General features: G+C 45.2%; 1 protein-coding gene across 1 annotated transcript in view; it reads left to right on the top strand.

Moving 5' to 3' along the window:
- Positions 1-1,023: 1,023 nt before the first annotated feature.
- SIL1 (SIL1 nucleotide exchange factor) overlaps positions 1,024-14,312 on the top strand; it is a 219,446-nt gene continuing 206,157 nt past the window's right edge. The window contains exon 1 of the mRNA XM_038552319.1: positions 1,024-1,175. The gene's annotated coding sequence lies outside the window, so the exon portion shown is untranslated. The remainder of the gene's footprint in view (positions 1,176-14,312) is intronic.

Here is a 14,312-nt window from a genome sequence, read left to right as displayed (position 1 = left end):
ATTCTGGCTTACATTCTATTTTGTCACTTCCTGACTGTATGACCTCGTACAAGTTCTTCAACTTCTTTGACTCTTAGCTTCCCGTCTATGAAAAGGGAATGACTGTTCTGATCTTAGGCAGTTGTAAGAAGTAAATAATATATGCAGTATATTAATAAGTAAATAATATAAGACAGTAATAATATAAGACAGTAAATAATATAAGACATTCAGAGGTAGAGCAGAATTTCAGCTGTAGATGACTTTTACTTTGAAAATGATAGGTCGGGGCAGCCCGGGTGGCGCAGCGGTTTAGCGCCGCCTGAAGCCCGGGGTGTGATCCTGGAGACCCGGGATTGAGTCCCACGTCAGGCTTCCTGCGTGGAGCCTGCTTCTCCCTCTGCCTCTCTCTCGCTCTCTCTGAATAAATAAATAAATCTTAAAAAAAAAAAAAGAAAGAAAGGGATCCCTGGGTGGCGCAGCGGTTTGGCGCCTGCCTTTGGCCCAGGGCGCGATCCTGGAGACCTGGGATCGAATCCCACGTCGGGCTCCCGGTGCATGGAGCCTGCTTCTCCTCTGCCTATGTCTCTGCCTCTCTCTCTCTGTGACTATCATAAATTAAAAAAAAAAAAAAAAATTGAAAAAAAAAGAAAATGATAGGTCGTTGTTAAGTCACACAATACAAAGTAGATGACTTGCTGGTGAACTATATGCACGAATTTTCAAAGGACTGTTTTTAGTGCTTGAGACTCTCGGATATATCCCACACCGAATGGCAGCGGCTGAATTTTTACTCATATCTTCTGGTTTCCTTCTGTTGTTCCTTCCGGTCGAAAGAAATAAGGCTGTTGGGAAATCAGAGATGAAACTTCCTAGCGCCGTTCTGGCTTAGCCTGAGAGCGCAGTCAGACCCCCTGCCGCGTCTCCCTCCCGCGGAGGGGGACCGGGGAGAGCACAGCGGCTGCGCGCGGGGGCGGGGCTTAGCGCCCGGGAGGGAGGCGGGGCTTAACCACTCCGCAGCCAGGAAAGGGGAGGGAGGCGGCTATTGGGCGAGACGGCGAGCGACGTAATAACTGCGCGCTCACGGCTGCAGAGGGTCGTCGCCGCGTCTGCGCACGGGGAGCTGGTTGCCGCTGCAGCCGCCTGGAATTGTGGGGGTTGTGTCTGCCCCTCGGCTGCCGGGCGGGAAGCCCAAGGTAGGGGCGGTGCGGGCCGCCCGGCCCCGGAGCCGGGAGAGGGCTCAGGGCGCGGTGGGAGCCTCCTCCCGCCGGCCCGGCGCCCTCCCAGCACTCTCCGGATCCCCCCCAGGACACCCCTGCCCCCACTACACCTCGTCCCTCCGAAGCGGGACGTCTGACTGAGCCCCGGCCTCAGCCCAGGAGTCGCCTTCCCTACCTTTTCTTTCCAGAGCGTCTCCAGTAACTCTTCCTAAGTGCCAGGAGATGAGGCGGTGGGGATTCCGAGACTAGCTTTTGATTTCTACCAGCTTCCTTCCCTGTTTGCTTCTCCCGCCCTCAGTTTCTGCATCTAACTGCTGTTTCGTTAACACTGGTTCTTGGCTGAGGCCTCTGCCTCTTCGCCATATGGGATTGCCCTCTACCCGCGTGCTATTTCCACGCTTGCGTTTCCCCTTTTCCCGGCAGATGGAAGACTTGGCTCGGAAGCACAGGTTACAGACTTTGGTGTTTTTCCAATCACCTAGAAGGTTGCGTTTAAGGTGGAGTATGGATGCCTGCAGTGCTTCCCAGGTGTTCTGATTCTGATGGTCTTGGAACTCTTGCCTTGAGAGTCTCTGCTGTAGAAGATTGGAGGGAATCCGTTGCCGTATGAGCCCCTGAAATGGGGCTCTGGGTGGCAAACAACACCTAAGACCCCAGAGGCCAGTGAGGGTTTCCTTGCACTCTCGAAGCTAGAGGGACGTTCGGTTTATTTTTTATAAGGATTTTATTTATTTATGTGAGACCCACAGAGGCAGAGACACAGGCAGAGGGAGAAGCAGGCTCCCTGCAGGGAGCCCGACTCGGGACCCGATCCCCGGGACTTCAGGATCACACCCTGGGCCGAAGTCCGCGCTAAACCGCTGAGCCACCCGGGCTGCCCCGTTCGATGTCTTTAAAAAAATATTGACCACCTATCTGTAGTGTCAGATTTCTACCAAACTAGTGAAAATACCTGGCACTGATTCAAGCCTGTCTGGCTTTCTGGCCTCAGTAAAACAAACAAACAAAAAAAACCCACAAACTGCTCTGGGGGATTGAAGGGGTTAGATTAACAGAGAGTAGGTAGGCATGAGGAGACTGAATCTTCCGTGTTTGATAAGAAAAGAAACTGATGTGTTTATAAACAGTGGCAGTGATTGTTTTGACAGCCAAAAGATGTTTTGTTTTGTATGTGTGTTTTTAGCTGTCGCCCCACCCAAGCTTTTTTTGTGGTGGTTTTCTGATAAAAATAGAGCCAGATTTGGGTTTTGGATAGGTTTTTGACAGGAGCCAGGGTTTGAGGATGTTAGGATTGAGGTTTGTATGATGGATTGTAACTTGGTGTGTGGTCTTTTCTTTTCTTTCTTTCTTTTAATGTTTTATTTATTCATGAGAGACAGAGAGGGAGAAGCAGGCTCCATGCATGGAGCCTGATGTGGGACTCGAAACCAGATCTCCAAGATCACACCCTGGGCCAAAGGCCACCCAGTGTCCCCAGTGTGTGGTTTCTTTATTTTTTTTTATTTTAAAGATTTTATTTATTCATGATAGTCACATCACACACACACACACAGACAGAGAGAGAGAGAGGGAGAGAGAGGGAGAAGCAGGCCCCATGCAGGGAGCCCGACGTGGGATTCGATCCCGGGTCTCCAGGATCGCGCCCTGCGCCAAAGGCAGGCGCCAAACCGCTGCGCCACCCGGGGATCCCTCCAATGTGTGGTTTCAGTTGAAATGTGGCCCTTAGGGTTTTTTTTTTTCTTGGCCCTTAGGTTTTTAAGAAGGTGTCGTCACACCAGACTGACTTTAGTTTTTCTTTAGGTTTCATGAATTTAATCTGCTAATTCATACATGAGATGTTCTGATGAAATTGGCTACAGAAAAGACTGCCTCCATTTTACAGATGGTGGGACTGGGGAATTGGTTATATGGTAACCTAGGAATGAGAAGTTGCCTTTTCTTGGATTCCTATTTTTTGACCTTCCCTGATGTCTTTGGAGGCCAGTTATTCTCTGCAGAGGCCAACTTTGAGCCCTGGTGTGTTTCATTGACCTGATGAAAGGCTAATTAAATAAAACTGAAAAACTGACAATATGGGTTTTAAAATAAACCAGCCAGAACTTCTTCCTTGAGTGCTGTTCTCCTTTAGAGTGGTATGTGTAGGTGTGAGTGGTGGGAGTGTGGCTTCAGTGATAGGGTCATTGTCCAATGCAGTTTTGAAAATCTACCTCTGAAATGGTCTTCAGAGACATTTTGAACCATGTTAGTGATCAGTTTCATTGATACAGAATACCATGCTGTTGGTTTTTTTTTTTTTTTTTGCCTTTTTTTTTTTTTTTTTTTTTTTTTTTTACCCCAAATGACATGGTTAAAGCAACCTTGTCACCTGATTTGTCTTCACATGAGTAAGACGTTCTTTTGACGTGGACAAAATAGATTATTTTGGTGTAATGGTGAACATGTTTTGAATTTATCATTTATTAGTTGTATGACCTTGCACAAGTCACTTCCTAGGCTTAGTTTTCCATTGCATAAAAACGGGAATACTGGAGTGCTTGGCTGGTTCATTCAGTGGAACACGTGGCTCTTGATCTTGGGATTGTGAGTTCGAGCCTGATGTTGGTTGTAGAGATGACTTTAAAATTCTTAAAAAAAAAAAAAAGGTAATGCTTACTTGGAAGAGTGATTAAATGAGGAACACGTTAATGACATAGGAATGCAGTAACGGTTTCTACCCTTAAAGAATGAAGATTTTCTATTAATGAGAGTATTTTTTGAAAAATGAGTCTCTAAAATCAAGTTGTACCTTTTCCCAAATAGGTAGATGTTTTTCAGTTCTTTGTTCATTATGTTTGTGGATTCATGCTCTGACTTCATCCTACTTCTTGTCTTTTTTTTCCATTCATTTTCTATCCTTTCCTGAGTGAAGCTGTGCTGCAGAGGCTCTCTGCCAGTCTCTTGGAGTAAGCTTCTTTTCAGGAGAGCTAATCTGAACATGCTTACAATGCTAGCGCCTTGGTCATATATTCCTGGGGATTTTTCGCTGGGGCCGCAGCTGGTGCTTAGCTCATGCTCTGTAGCACAGGCATCTCTAACTCCTGGATTTGGTGTCAATTTGGAGACCTGTCCTTGTGAGGCTAATCTTTTCTCTTTCTGAACAAGGATGAATACTTTAGCCTTCTCTGAGTCAGCCTTAAGCTGCAAGCCTTAGTTTATCACAGCATAGAGCTTCTTATTTTAATTATGTGTAGTCTAAAGCGGCAATATTCTGCTCTTTTCTTCATGTTCTTTCATCAAGAGCTTCGATGCTGAGCAAGGGAGGAAGAGAATAGCCCCTTGCTATTGAGGTGGGGCTTTGGGTAACCCCTGATTCCTAGCGTAGACAGTAATTGAGTTTGCCTTTGGGATAAGAACCTTGTAAAAGATAGAAGCTGCTCAGGACACATGTGAAGAATCTCTGAGAATTTTACTGACTTGGGAAGGTTTACAACTAGCATCCTTCCTTGTGCTGTTTTCCACCTTGGAGACAGAATCCAGGAACAACAGAATTATGTTCAACACAGACTTGTAGTTCCTTCAGGTTCCACCAGGCAGCACATAGATAAGGGTGTGATTTTGTTGGCTGGCCAGGTCTCATTCTCCTAACAGTACTCTTGGCTTTGGTGTTTTAGGCATGGAGATGTGTCTTAAGTCATTTATGGCATGCTGTATTAGAATATCATTGGCTGGGTGGTTTAAATAACAAACATATATTTCTCCCCAGTTCTAGAGATTGGAAGTGTGAGATTAGGGTGCCAGCATGGTGAGGTTCTTAAACATAGTGGTTCAGCTATTGAGACGTCTAATCAAGTGATTCTCAACCTTTTGTTCTTTATTATCTTTTGGGACTTTTTCCCCCCATGGAATTTTAATACCACTGCCCATGGAATTTTAATACTATGTATCTGTTTAAGTACTGTGGCCCTTTGGAGGGCCATCAACTTAAAATATGTAAGAATTTTCTTCCCCAAGAATCAATCCCCCGCTCCCCAACCTCTTCTACTTGGGGGTGATACTACCCTCATTGAGAATGCATGGTCTTACTTATATTGTCTCTCTAATACAGCCATCAAGGCATGTTTTTTTTTTTTTTTTAAATTTTTTTTTTAGGTATTTATTTATTTATTTATGATAGTCACAGAGAGAGAGAGAGGCAGAGACACAGGCAGAGGGAGAAGCAGGCCCCATGCACCGGGAGCCCGACGTGGGATTCGATCCCGGGTCTCCAGGATCGCGCCCTGGGCCAAAGGCAGGCGCCAAACCGCTGCGCCATCCAGGGATCCCAAGGCATGTTTTATACCTAGAAGATTGAGCTATCACCACGCCAGACTGGCAAAAATAGTAGAACATTATCTCATTCAATCTTGCTATCAACCTTGTAAAATAGTTGGTATTATCCCCATTTTACAAATGAAAAAATGGGCTCAATGAGGTTAAGTGACTTGACCAAAGTCAAAGTTTTTTGTAGCCAGGCTTTAAACTCAGTTCTGACTCCACCGTGATTCTTTTTTTTTTTTTAAGATTTTATTTATTCATGAGAGAAACACAGAGAGAGAGGCAGAGACATAGATGAAGGGAGAAGCAGGCTCCCTGTGGGGAGCCCGATGTGGCACTCGATCCCAGGACCCCGGGATCATGACCTGAGTGGAAGGCAGGCACTCAACCACTGAATCACCCAGGCATCCCAAACACAGTGATTCTTTTGGGCTATGCTACCCCTCTTCCTCTCACCAGGAGCCTACTATCATCAGCAGGATATGAGACCATTTATTTTCTCAAGGCCTTCCTAGGGCCAGGCCCAATGGAAAATGTTGAGGACACTTAAGTGAGAAAGAGTTCCTGCTCTTGAAGAGCTCAATAAAGTTTCCCTGGATGGGATGCCTTAGGGTAGTTCTCTTGTTAATCATTCCTGTTTGACTTCTCCTGAGATAGCTGGCAATAGCTAAGGATTGTCGTGGGAAGATTTGAGCTAGTTGACTTTTATAAGGGTCAAAGCTGTGAATGTCCCTCCTAGTTCCATTTGCCAACCAGCTGAGCTGTTTCTTTTTTCAAAAAGATTTTATTTATTCATGAGAGAGACAGAGAGAGAAGCAGAGACACAGGGAGAGGGAGAAGCAGGCTCCATGTAGGGAGCCTGATGTGGGACTGGATCCTGAGCCTCTAGGATCACACCCTGGGCTGAAGGCGGCGCTAAACCGCTGAACAGCGCCCCCCCCCCCCCACTTCCGGCGGGCTGCCCCGCTGAGCTGTTTCTTTTTTTTTTTTTTTTTTTCCGCTGAGCTGTTTCTAATCGCTGAGCCTATTGTATAAAGTATGTAGCAGGACCAGGAAACTCCTTGGCCGTTACATGTTTGTAAGCATGAGGATTAATAAGAATGCCATTTCTTTTCTTTTTTTTTTAAAGATTTATTTATTTATTTATGATAGAGAGAGAGAGAGAGAAGCAGAGACACAGGAGGAGGGAGAAGCAGGCTCCATGCTGGGAGCCCGACGCGGTACTCGATCCCAGGACTCCAGGATCACGCCCTGGGCCACAGGCAGGCGCTAAACCACTGAGCCACCCAGGGATCCCCATGAGCCACCCAGGGATCCCCTATTTCTTTTCTTATTAATATCCCTAATAATTCAGGGCAGAAGTTGTTTTGTCCCTTTTTTTTTTTTTTTAAATTTTATTTTATTTTATTTATTTATGATAGGTACACAGTGAGAGAGAGAGAGAGGCAGAGACACAAGCAGAGGGAGAAGCAGGCTCCATGCACCAGGAGCCTGACGTGGGATTCGATCCCGGGTCTCCAGGATCGCGCCCTGGGCCAAAGGCAGGCGCTAAACCGCTGCGCCACCCAGGGATCCCCTTTTTTTTTTTTTTAAGATTTTATTTATTTATTCATCAGAGACCACACAGAGAGAGAGGCAGAGACATAGGCAGAGGGAGAAGCAAGCTCCTTCTAGGGAGCCTGATGTGGGACTTGATCCCAGAACTCCGGGAGCGTCCAAAGGCAGACACTCAATGGCTGAGCCACCCAGGTGTCCCTGTTTTGTCCCTTTCTGATGTTATTCCATATTGTCTGCCTCAAAACCTAATGCTGTTAAGAGAGCTCGAGAAGAAATGGAATATGTGTGGAGGTAGAGGTGGGAGGGATAATTTTTACCTGGCCTTCTCCAAAGAGGCTAGAATTGAGTTTAGTCTTGACTACTTTTATTTTCTTCCAAACTGTGGACTTTGTAAAAACAGATTTTTTTTGAGAGCGAGAAGAGGGGAGGGGCAGAGGGAGACAGGGAATCTTAAGCAGGCTCCATGCCCGGTGCAGAGCTGGACTTCCGGGCTCAGTCTCATGACCCCGAGATCATGACCCTTGCCGAAATCAAGAGTTGGATGCTTAACTGACTGAACTACCCAGGTGCTCCCCAAATCTTGGACTTTTGAGGTGTTCCATTTACCGTTTGTGTCTCTGATGCCTCCTTGGCCTTATTTTCATAGCTGAAGCTGCTATATTGGCTCAGGTGTTCCTGGACCCAAGTTGGAGCCTTTGGATAGTGTCTGATGTTTAGCCCATGTCCCATGTCCTATCCGCAGAGAAATGGGAAGGGGTATGTTTCTGAGGTCCGTTTGCTGGCTGTGTCCTGACTGAGGGCACTGTGGGCCTTTTAATTACCATTTATCATTCTAGGCAGAGGAAAATCACAGGAGTCAGTGAACTGATCCATGTCTAGCTACTTGACTTACTGTGAGTTCTCTGCCTTTTCTGTCTTGTGAAGGGAGGAGTTATAGGGACACTTGAGTGGCTCAGCGGTTGAGTGTCTGCCTTTGGCTCAGGGCATGATCCCAGGATCCGGGATCGAGTTCCACATCAGGCTTCTTGTGGGGAACCTGCTTCTCCCTCTGCCTATATCTCTGCCTCTCTCTGTGTGTGTCTCTCATGAATAAATAAATAAATCTTAAAAAAAAATGAAGGGAGGAGTCATAGAAACTGAAAGAAGAATCACAGATGCATCTCCTAGGTCAGGTGAGGGAGGCTGATACCGTGGACTTTTAAATGGGTGTTTATTTATGTCTGGAAATAGCTTCATGCTTTTGCCTCTTTCATTTCTGTGAGGCTCCCACGGGGTCAGCAACCATCTGACCAAACTCCAGAAAACTAGTTCAGTGGAAGTAACATAAAGTAGGACAATCGATACAGACAACATTGATTGGTCACACTTTGAATTCAGTTGGTAGTAGGTTTTGGAAGCTTAAGGGGCAAGATCTTAAGGAAGGTATTTAAGGTTGATTTTGTGACTCTCCCCATTGCTGCTCATGGGGAGTTGGTTTGATTGTATTCGTGAAGCAGAGTCTCTATCCTTGGGCCTGGCTGGCCGCTAAAGTCTGAAATTGTGGTGTTTATGGGCTAGAAGACATCCTAGAGGTCTTTATATCAATTTTATTGGAAACCTCAGTGCTGGGTCTGGTTCAGATCCAAGAAATGGCTGTTGGTGGTTCCTTGGTTGAGTAAAGAGTCAGGAGGTACCCTTGTGGATCTTTCACCTTCCAGTGCTTGAGTTTTGTATTTGATGGGTTCTTACTTTACTGATGACAAAACTGAGCTCCAGAGAAGTGAAATGGGCTATATACCTTTTTTAAGGCCATCAGCATATTACTGGCAGAGCTGAGACTCAAGCCAGAGGGCTCACAGAGGGTGGCCATAGAAGTTGTTAAAATTATTTAAAGCCTTATAAAGATGCAAGATGCCACTGCAGTTAAAAATCTCCAGGGAGGAAGAAGGCCCTGCCTCCAATGACTGCCTTGTTCATTATCTTAAAACCCTTGCTGGTGAGGTTTTTGGCTGTCATGCTGATTTCTTTCCTACTCATGTTGAAGTATGTTTTCTCTTGATCTTACCCCAGAGGAAATAGAATTGAAGCTTCCCCCGATTTTAAAAACAAAGAACAAATGCTCAAGCCAGGATGCTCTGAACACCTTTACAGGTGTTCTGTAAAGAATGGGGCCAGTGCATCAGTGGACCTTATCTGGTGACCCAAGCAAACCCATAATACACCACTAAAAGAAGAGTGAGGGAGTGAATGGTGTGTTGGTGGTTTAAAACATTTCTGGAGTCAGCTCACTTGGTTTTGTATTATGCTGTTTACTTAATAGCTGTCAAGTCATGGACAAATTACCCATTTTCTCTGAGCCTTAATTTCATGATCTATAGAATGGGAATAGTAATAGTTCCTCTTGGAACTGTCTTGAGAAATACTTGAAAGAATACATATGGAAAGTGGTTCCTCTGGCACAGTCTTAAGTACTCTGTGTTACCAATCATGTTAACAATAGTAATTTCTAGTTCCTGACCCGAGACTTGGTTCCAGGATAAGGTATGCTGACCAAGCAAGTGTTACCTTCACCATTGCATCATTGCCTGTCTCCTTTGTTGATTGACTGTTCATATCAGTGGTCACAGCTGGCTTGTGCTGAGTAACTAAAAGTCATGAATACCAAGGAACTCTGGTGCTTCTTTGTCATCTTCTCCCTTACTTGACTTACTCCTCGCTTTTCCAAGGCTGTCTTTAATCCGCTCTCCCGGTTGACCGATGTGGGGATGTTACTGGAGCAGGGCTGGCTGTCCAGAGCTTGCCTGGGGCCCTCTGACAGTATGTTCTCCTTGTCTCTTGCCTTCTGCTCTTCAGACAGACGTGAAGCAATTAGCTTGTTATGGGAACTTTGACTTCTGTCACACTTTCTTCTGATTTGTATGCCCATTTCTGGTCCTTGCACAAGGTCAGGGAGGCACAGTCAAATACACTGACTCGGATTTTGTGTTCAAGTTGACTCCTTTCTCTTTGAGATTTACAACTGGTTCAGTGTAGCAGTGGGGGTGGGAGTGGGGGGAAAACCCCTGAAGCTACTACCCCTCATTATTATTGATCTCAAGCTGAGTTTCTAAAAAACCTGAGTATCGTAATTACCGGTGCCTTACTTCTATGAATGAAACAAATAGGCTGAAACCTTATTGGGAGGGAAGACCAGTCTGAGTTGGTTTAAAAAAAATAGAGTCTTTTTCAAAGAAGTGCTATTGTCTTAAATTTTTTGGCAAGCCTCTGCAGTATCTTTCTTACCTAGTCTTAATGCTCCCCCTGTTCCCTGTAACTGCTCCTGAGTTACTATGGGAGCCTCCTCCTATCCTTTACTTCGGTTTCCTCTAGGACATTGTGTACCACTGCTTCTTGGGGTCTTCCTAAACACAGTGCTGACTGGAGAGCCCTCAGACTTCCAAGCCTTCAGTGGCACCCTCTTGTCCGAACGTTCCTATGTTCTGTGCCTATCACGATGTATCCCTGTCCCACTTTTTTAATTCTGTCCTCTACCATTACCCACATGTATGCTTGGCTCTTGATAAACTGGTCCATGTGGCCCTCTAATCTTGGCCTCATGTTTGTGACTCGGCCAGTTCTTCTGCCCAGAGTCCCCTCTCCTTCTTTTCCTGCTTAAGCTGCACAACTGCCTTCTTCAGTGAACCTTGATGAATACCTCCTCATCTATATCTCCATAGCAACACTTTGATTATAGAATTTAGCATACTTTATCCTGGTTAGTTATTTTGTCTGTTACTATATGAACATCTCAAGGACATGGACTCTGCTTGATTTTGTGTCTTCAGCGTAATGCCGAGTGTAACATGGACACCATAAATACTTGTTGAATGAAGGAATACATGAAAGCCTGAGAAATAACAGTGCTGTTCAGTTCCCAATTCTTTCCTGAAGCTTTCCTTAAATGCTCCTCACAGTGAGTCTGGCATGCTCAACTCCCAGAGCCCTTTGTGTCTGAAGTAGTCTGATTCTATAGAGTAAGTCTTTGCTTACCACCTGGATTAGAAATTCCTAGAGGGCAGAAAGTGCATTCCTCATTCCTTTTTGTGTACTCCGTCCCCAGCACAGTTCCTGGTACATAGAGGATGTTTAATAAGTGCTTTTGAATGTAGGAGTCCTGCTCTTTGTCAGCTGATATGCCTATCTCAGCCTTCTCTGTCACTTACTGGCCAGGGGTCTTCAAAGATGTTTTCAGGGCCAGATAGGAAACAGTGTGAGCAACAGGAATGGTGGACCTGTATGTAGAGCTGCATGTAGAACAGCTGCTACTGAGTGTATAGTCATGGCAAGTGCGTCTCTTTTGTTCTCTTCATCTTATATTACAAGAGAAGCCACAAATCTAGATTTTTATATGAAATCTCCAGGGACTATCAAAGTATATCTGTGGTTCAGATTTGGCATCAAGGCTACCCATTTGTGACCTTTCGATACAGGCTGAAATTTCACATATTTAAGTTCCTTGTGGAAGAAGAAAGGGAGAGGTGGACATAACCTAAAAGCTAGCTTTCTTTCTTTCTAAGATTTTATTTTATTTATTTATTCATGAGAGACACAGAGAGAGAGAGAGAGAGGGAGAGGCAGAGAGGCTCTGCCTTGCAGGGAGCCTGATGTGGGACTGCAAGGCTCTCCTTGCAGGGAGCCTGATGTGGGACTCGATCCGGGTCTCTAGGACCAGGCCCTGGGCTGAAGGCGGCGCTAAACCGCTGAGCCACCTGGGCTGCCCAACCTAAAAGCTTTCAAGGGAGTTTTATTGAAAGCCTAGGTTTGGTTGAGAGTGTTCTGTAATTTTCTGTGGATAGAGACTTGGTCTCTTGAGCCAAGTCCTACAGAGACCACCTGTTTTGCTTTATCCTCCCTTGTATCCTGAGCTTAGAAAGATGGCAACCTAGGGATTTATGTAATTTATTTATTTATTTTTATTTTTTATTTTTTTTTTTATCCTTTTGCCCAGCCTCTGCTGAGGCAGGTTATCTACTTCTAAGGGCCCGGTGGTCATCCTGGTACAGACTGAGGTCCCAGGGATCATTCCTGTTAATGGCTTCTCTGAGAAGGAGTTCTGAATGAACTGGCACAAGTGAAAGGAAGAGGTACAGTGTACAAAATTATTGCTTAAATGTGGTTGGCCAAAGGGCAAAGCAGTATTAATAGCCAGAGGGGAAAAAAAAAAAAATAGCCAGAGGAAATCTATACCTCCATGGAGGCTTTTGCAGGGCAGTATCTTATCCTGCCCTGTTCTTTTCATAGTCTTTAGGGGCCTCTGGCAGAACTGCTTTGCTTGGTATTACCTTTTAGGTCTAAAAATGTTGCCACCAATGGTATCTCCATCTGAGGCAGAAACAAGCTGATTGGATTATCTCTGGAAGAGTACATGAGAAACTGGAGTGGTTGTCTTTGGTGAGGAACCCTGGGTGTCTGGGCAGTGAGGGAAAAGAGAGACTGACCTCTCACTGAATATCTTTGTGTGCTTTTTCATATTTGAGCTGTGCACATGTATTATTAATATTTTTAAAAATATCTCTGGGCAGACCCAAGTGTGGTCTCTTCTTCAAATTCCACTCTGTTCTCACTTTATTCCTTTAAACACCTAGAACTAGTTACTGTACATTGTCCCTTGGAAGTGACAGCCTTGTTTTTCTGTTCCTCAGAAGTGTCTTAGGTTTTCTCAGCCAGAGGTCTTTGGAATAACCGTCAGGCCTAAAGTACGCTTCACATTTTATTGTTTATAAAAGGGCTTTCAAATAATAGATCCTTAAAACATCCCCATTCCATAGACATGAAAAATTGAGGTTTGGAGAGTCTGAATTACTGAGGGTCATACAGTTAGGGTAGGGCTGTGACTAATCCAGGTAGCCTTACTTCATATTCCTGCCCCTCGCTCTTAATACTTATGTTGGTGAGTTAGTCTTCCCTTTTTGGAATTCTCTTACAGGTTTTCAGAGTTGTTTCAGTTGGGGCAGGTGTGAAGCTGTGATGTTCTCTGTTTTTTTAGTTTTGGGCTTTACCTCTTTAGGACTCTCAGTGATGTAGGCGTCTTTGGAAAAAAGTGATCAGTAGAAGGTTTCTCCATTTTCTACTTAGGTTGAACTAAGGCTTCACTGGGGCAGTACCTTTTAGGGAAGCTTGAATTAACAGTTTTGTTTCCCTTTTTTTGCTGAGTATTATTGCTGCTGTTAGGCAGAGGGCTTTGTTTCCAAGTTATAAATCTCTTTAGCAAAGAAATAAGTGTGGAATAGAACTAGAAGGACTTGTGTTGTTCTTGGATATAATTTAATGTTCCACATCACAAAGAGAGTAAACATCGTAAAGTGCGCAAGATGGGTTTGGATTAATATCTCGACAACATATGGCTTGGCATGTAGGGCACTCCTGGGAGACCCTTCTCACCGTACATAGCCTGTCTTTGCCGGGTGGCCCCTTCCCTCAGGTCTCCCCAGCAGCTGTTGTGCACCTGGGTGAATCATCAGCTTTCCTAAGCTTCTGGGGAAGAAAATCCTATTTTAACTATTGAAAGCCCTCACATAGGAGGTGAAATAAACAGACAGCCCTGAGGGACAGTATGTTTTAGTACTACTAAGCTTCCCCTGAGTTCACCCAGGACATTCACTCCCATTAGAAACACTGGCTGAGGGGCGCCTGGGTGGCTCAGTTGAGCATCTGCCTTCGGCTCAGGTCATGATCTTAGGGCCCTGCCATCGAGCCCCCCATCAGGCTTCCTGCTCAGCCGGGAGTCTGCTTCTCCCTCTCCCTCTGTGTACGCTAGCTCGTGCTTGCTCTCTCAAATAAACGGATGAAATCTAGAGAGAGAGAGAGAGAGAGAGAGAGAGAGAGGAAGGGAGGAAGGGAAAAAGACTAGCTGATCCTCACTACTGGTCTCTTCAGAATACAACCCTGAAAATCATCTTGTCCTTTCTACTCTTCATGCCCCTGGCATCATAGTGTTAGAAGGTCTCTGAAAGCTCTAGAGAGGCTGTGGAAAACATGGAGGGAAGGCTTAGTTGCTTCTAAAGACGAAGCAGAGATCCTTTTCTTTTCTTTTTTTTTTTTCTTACCTTTTCTTTTTCTACTTAAAATTAGGTTACCTTCAAAGAGAATTCTCTGTATTACTGACAGCTCAGAGTGAGAGAGGCTCTTGCAATCTCTGAAGAGAGATTGGGGGCATGTAGAGATCATGCTTGGGCTGTCTTTTCCTCCCCCAGCCTTGACCTGCACTGTGCCAAAAGAGTTGCCCCAGGTGATGGCTTAGTCACT

This window comes from Canis lupus, chromosome 11 (assembly GCF_011100685.1).
Source record: "Canis lupus familiaris isolate Mischka breed German Shepherd chromosome 11, alternate assembly UU_Cfam_GSD_1.0, whole genome shotgun sequence".
NCBI classification, from domain to species: Eukaryota; Metazoa; Chordata; class Mammalia; order Carnivora; family Canidae; genus Canis; species Canis lupus.
This window is presented reverse-complemented; position numbering and strand designations above follow the sequence as displayed.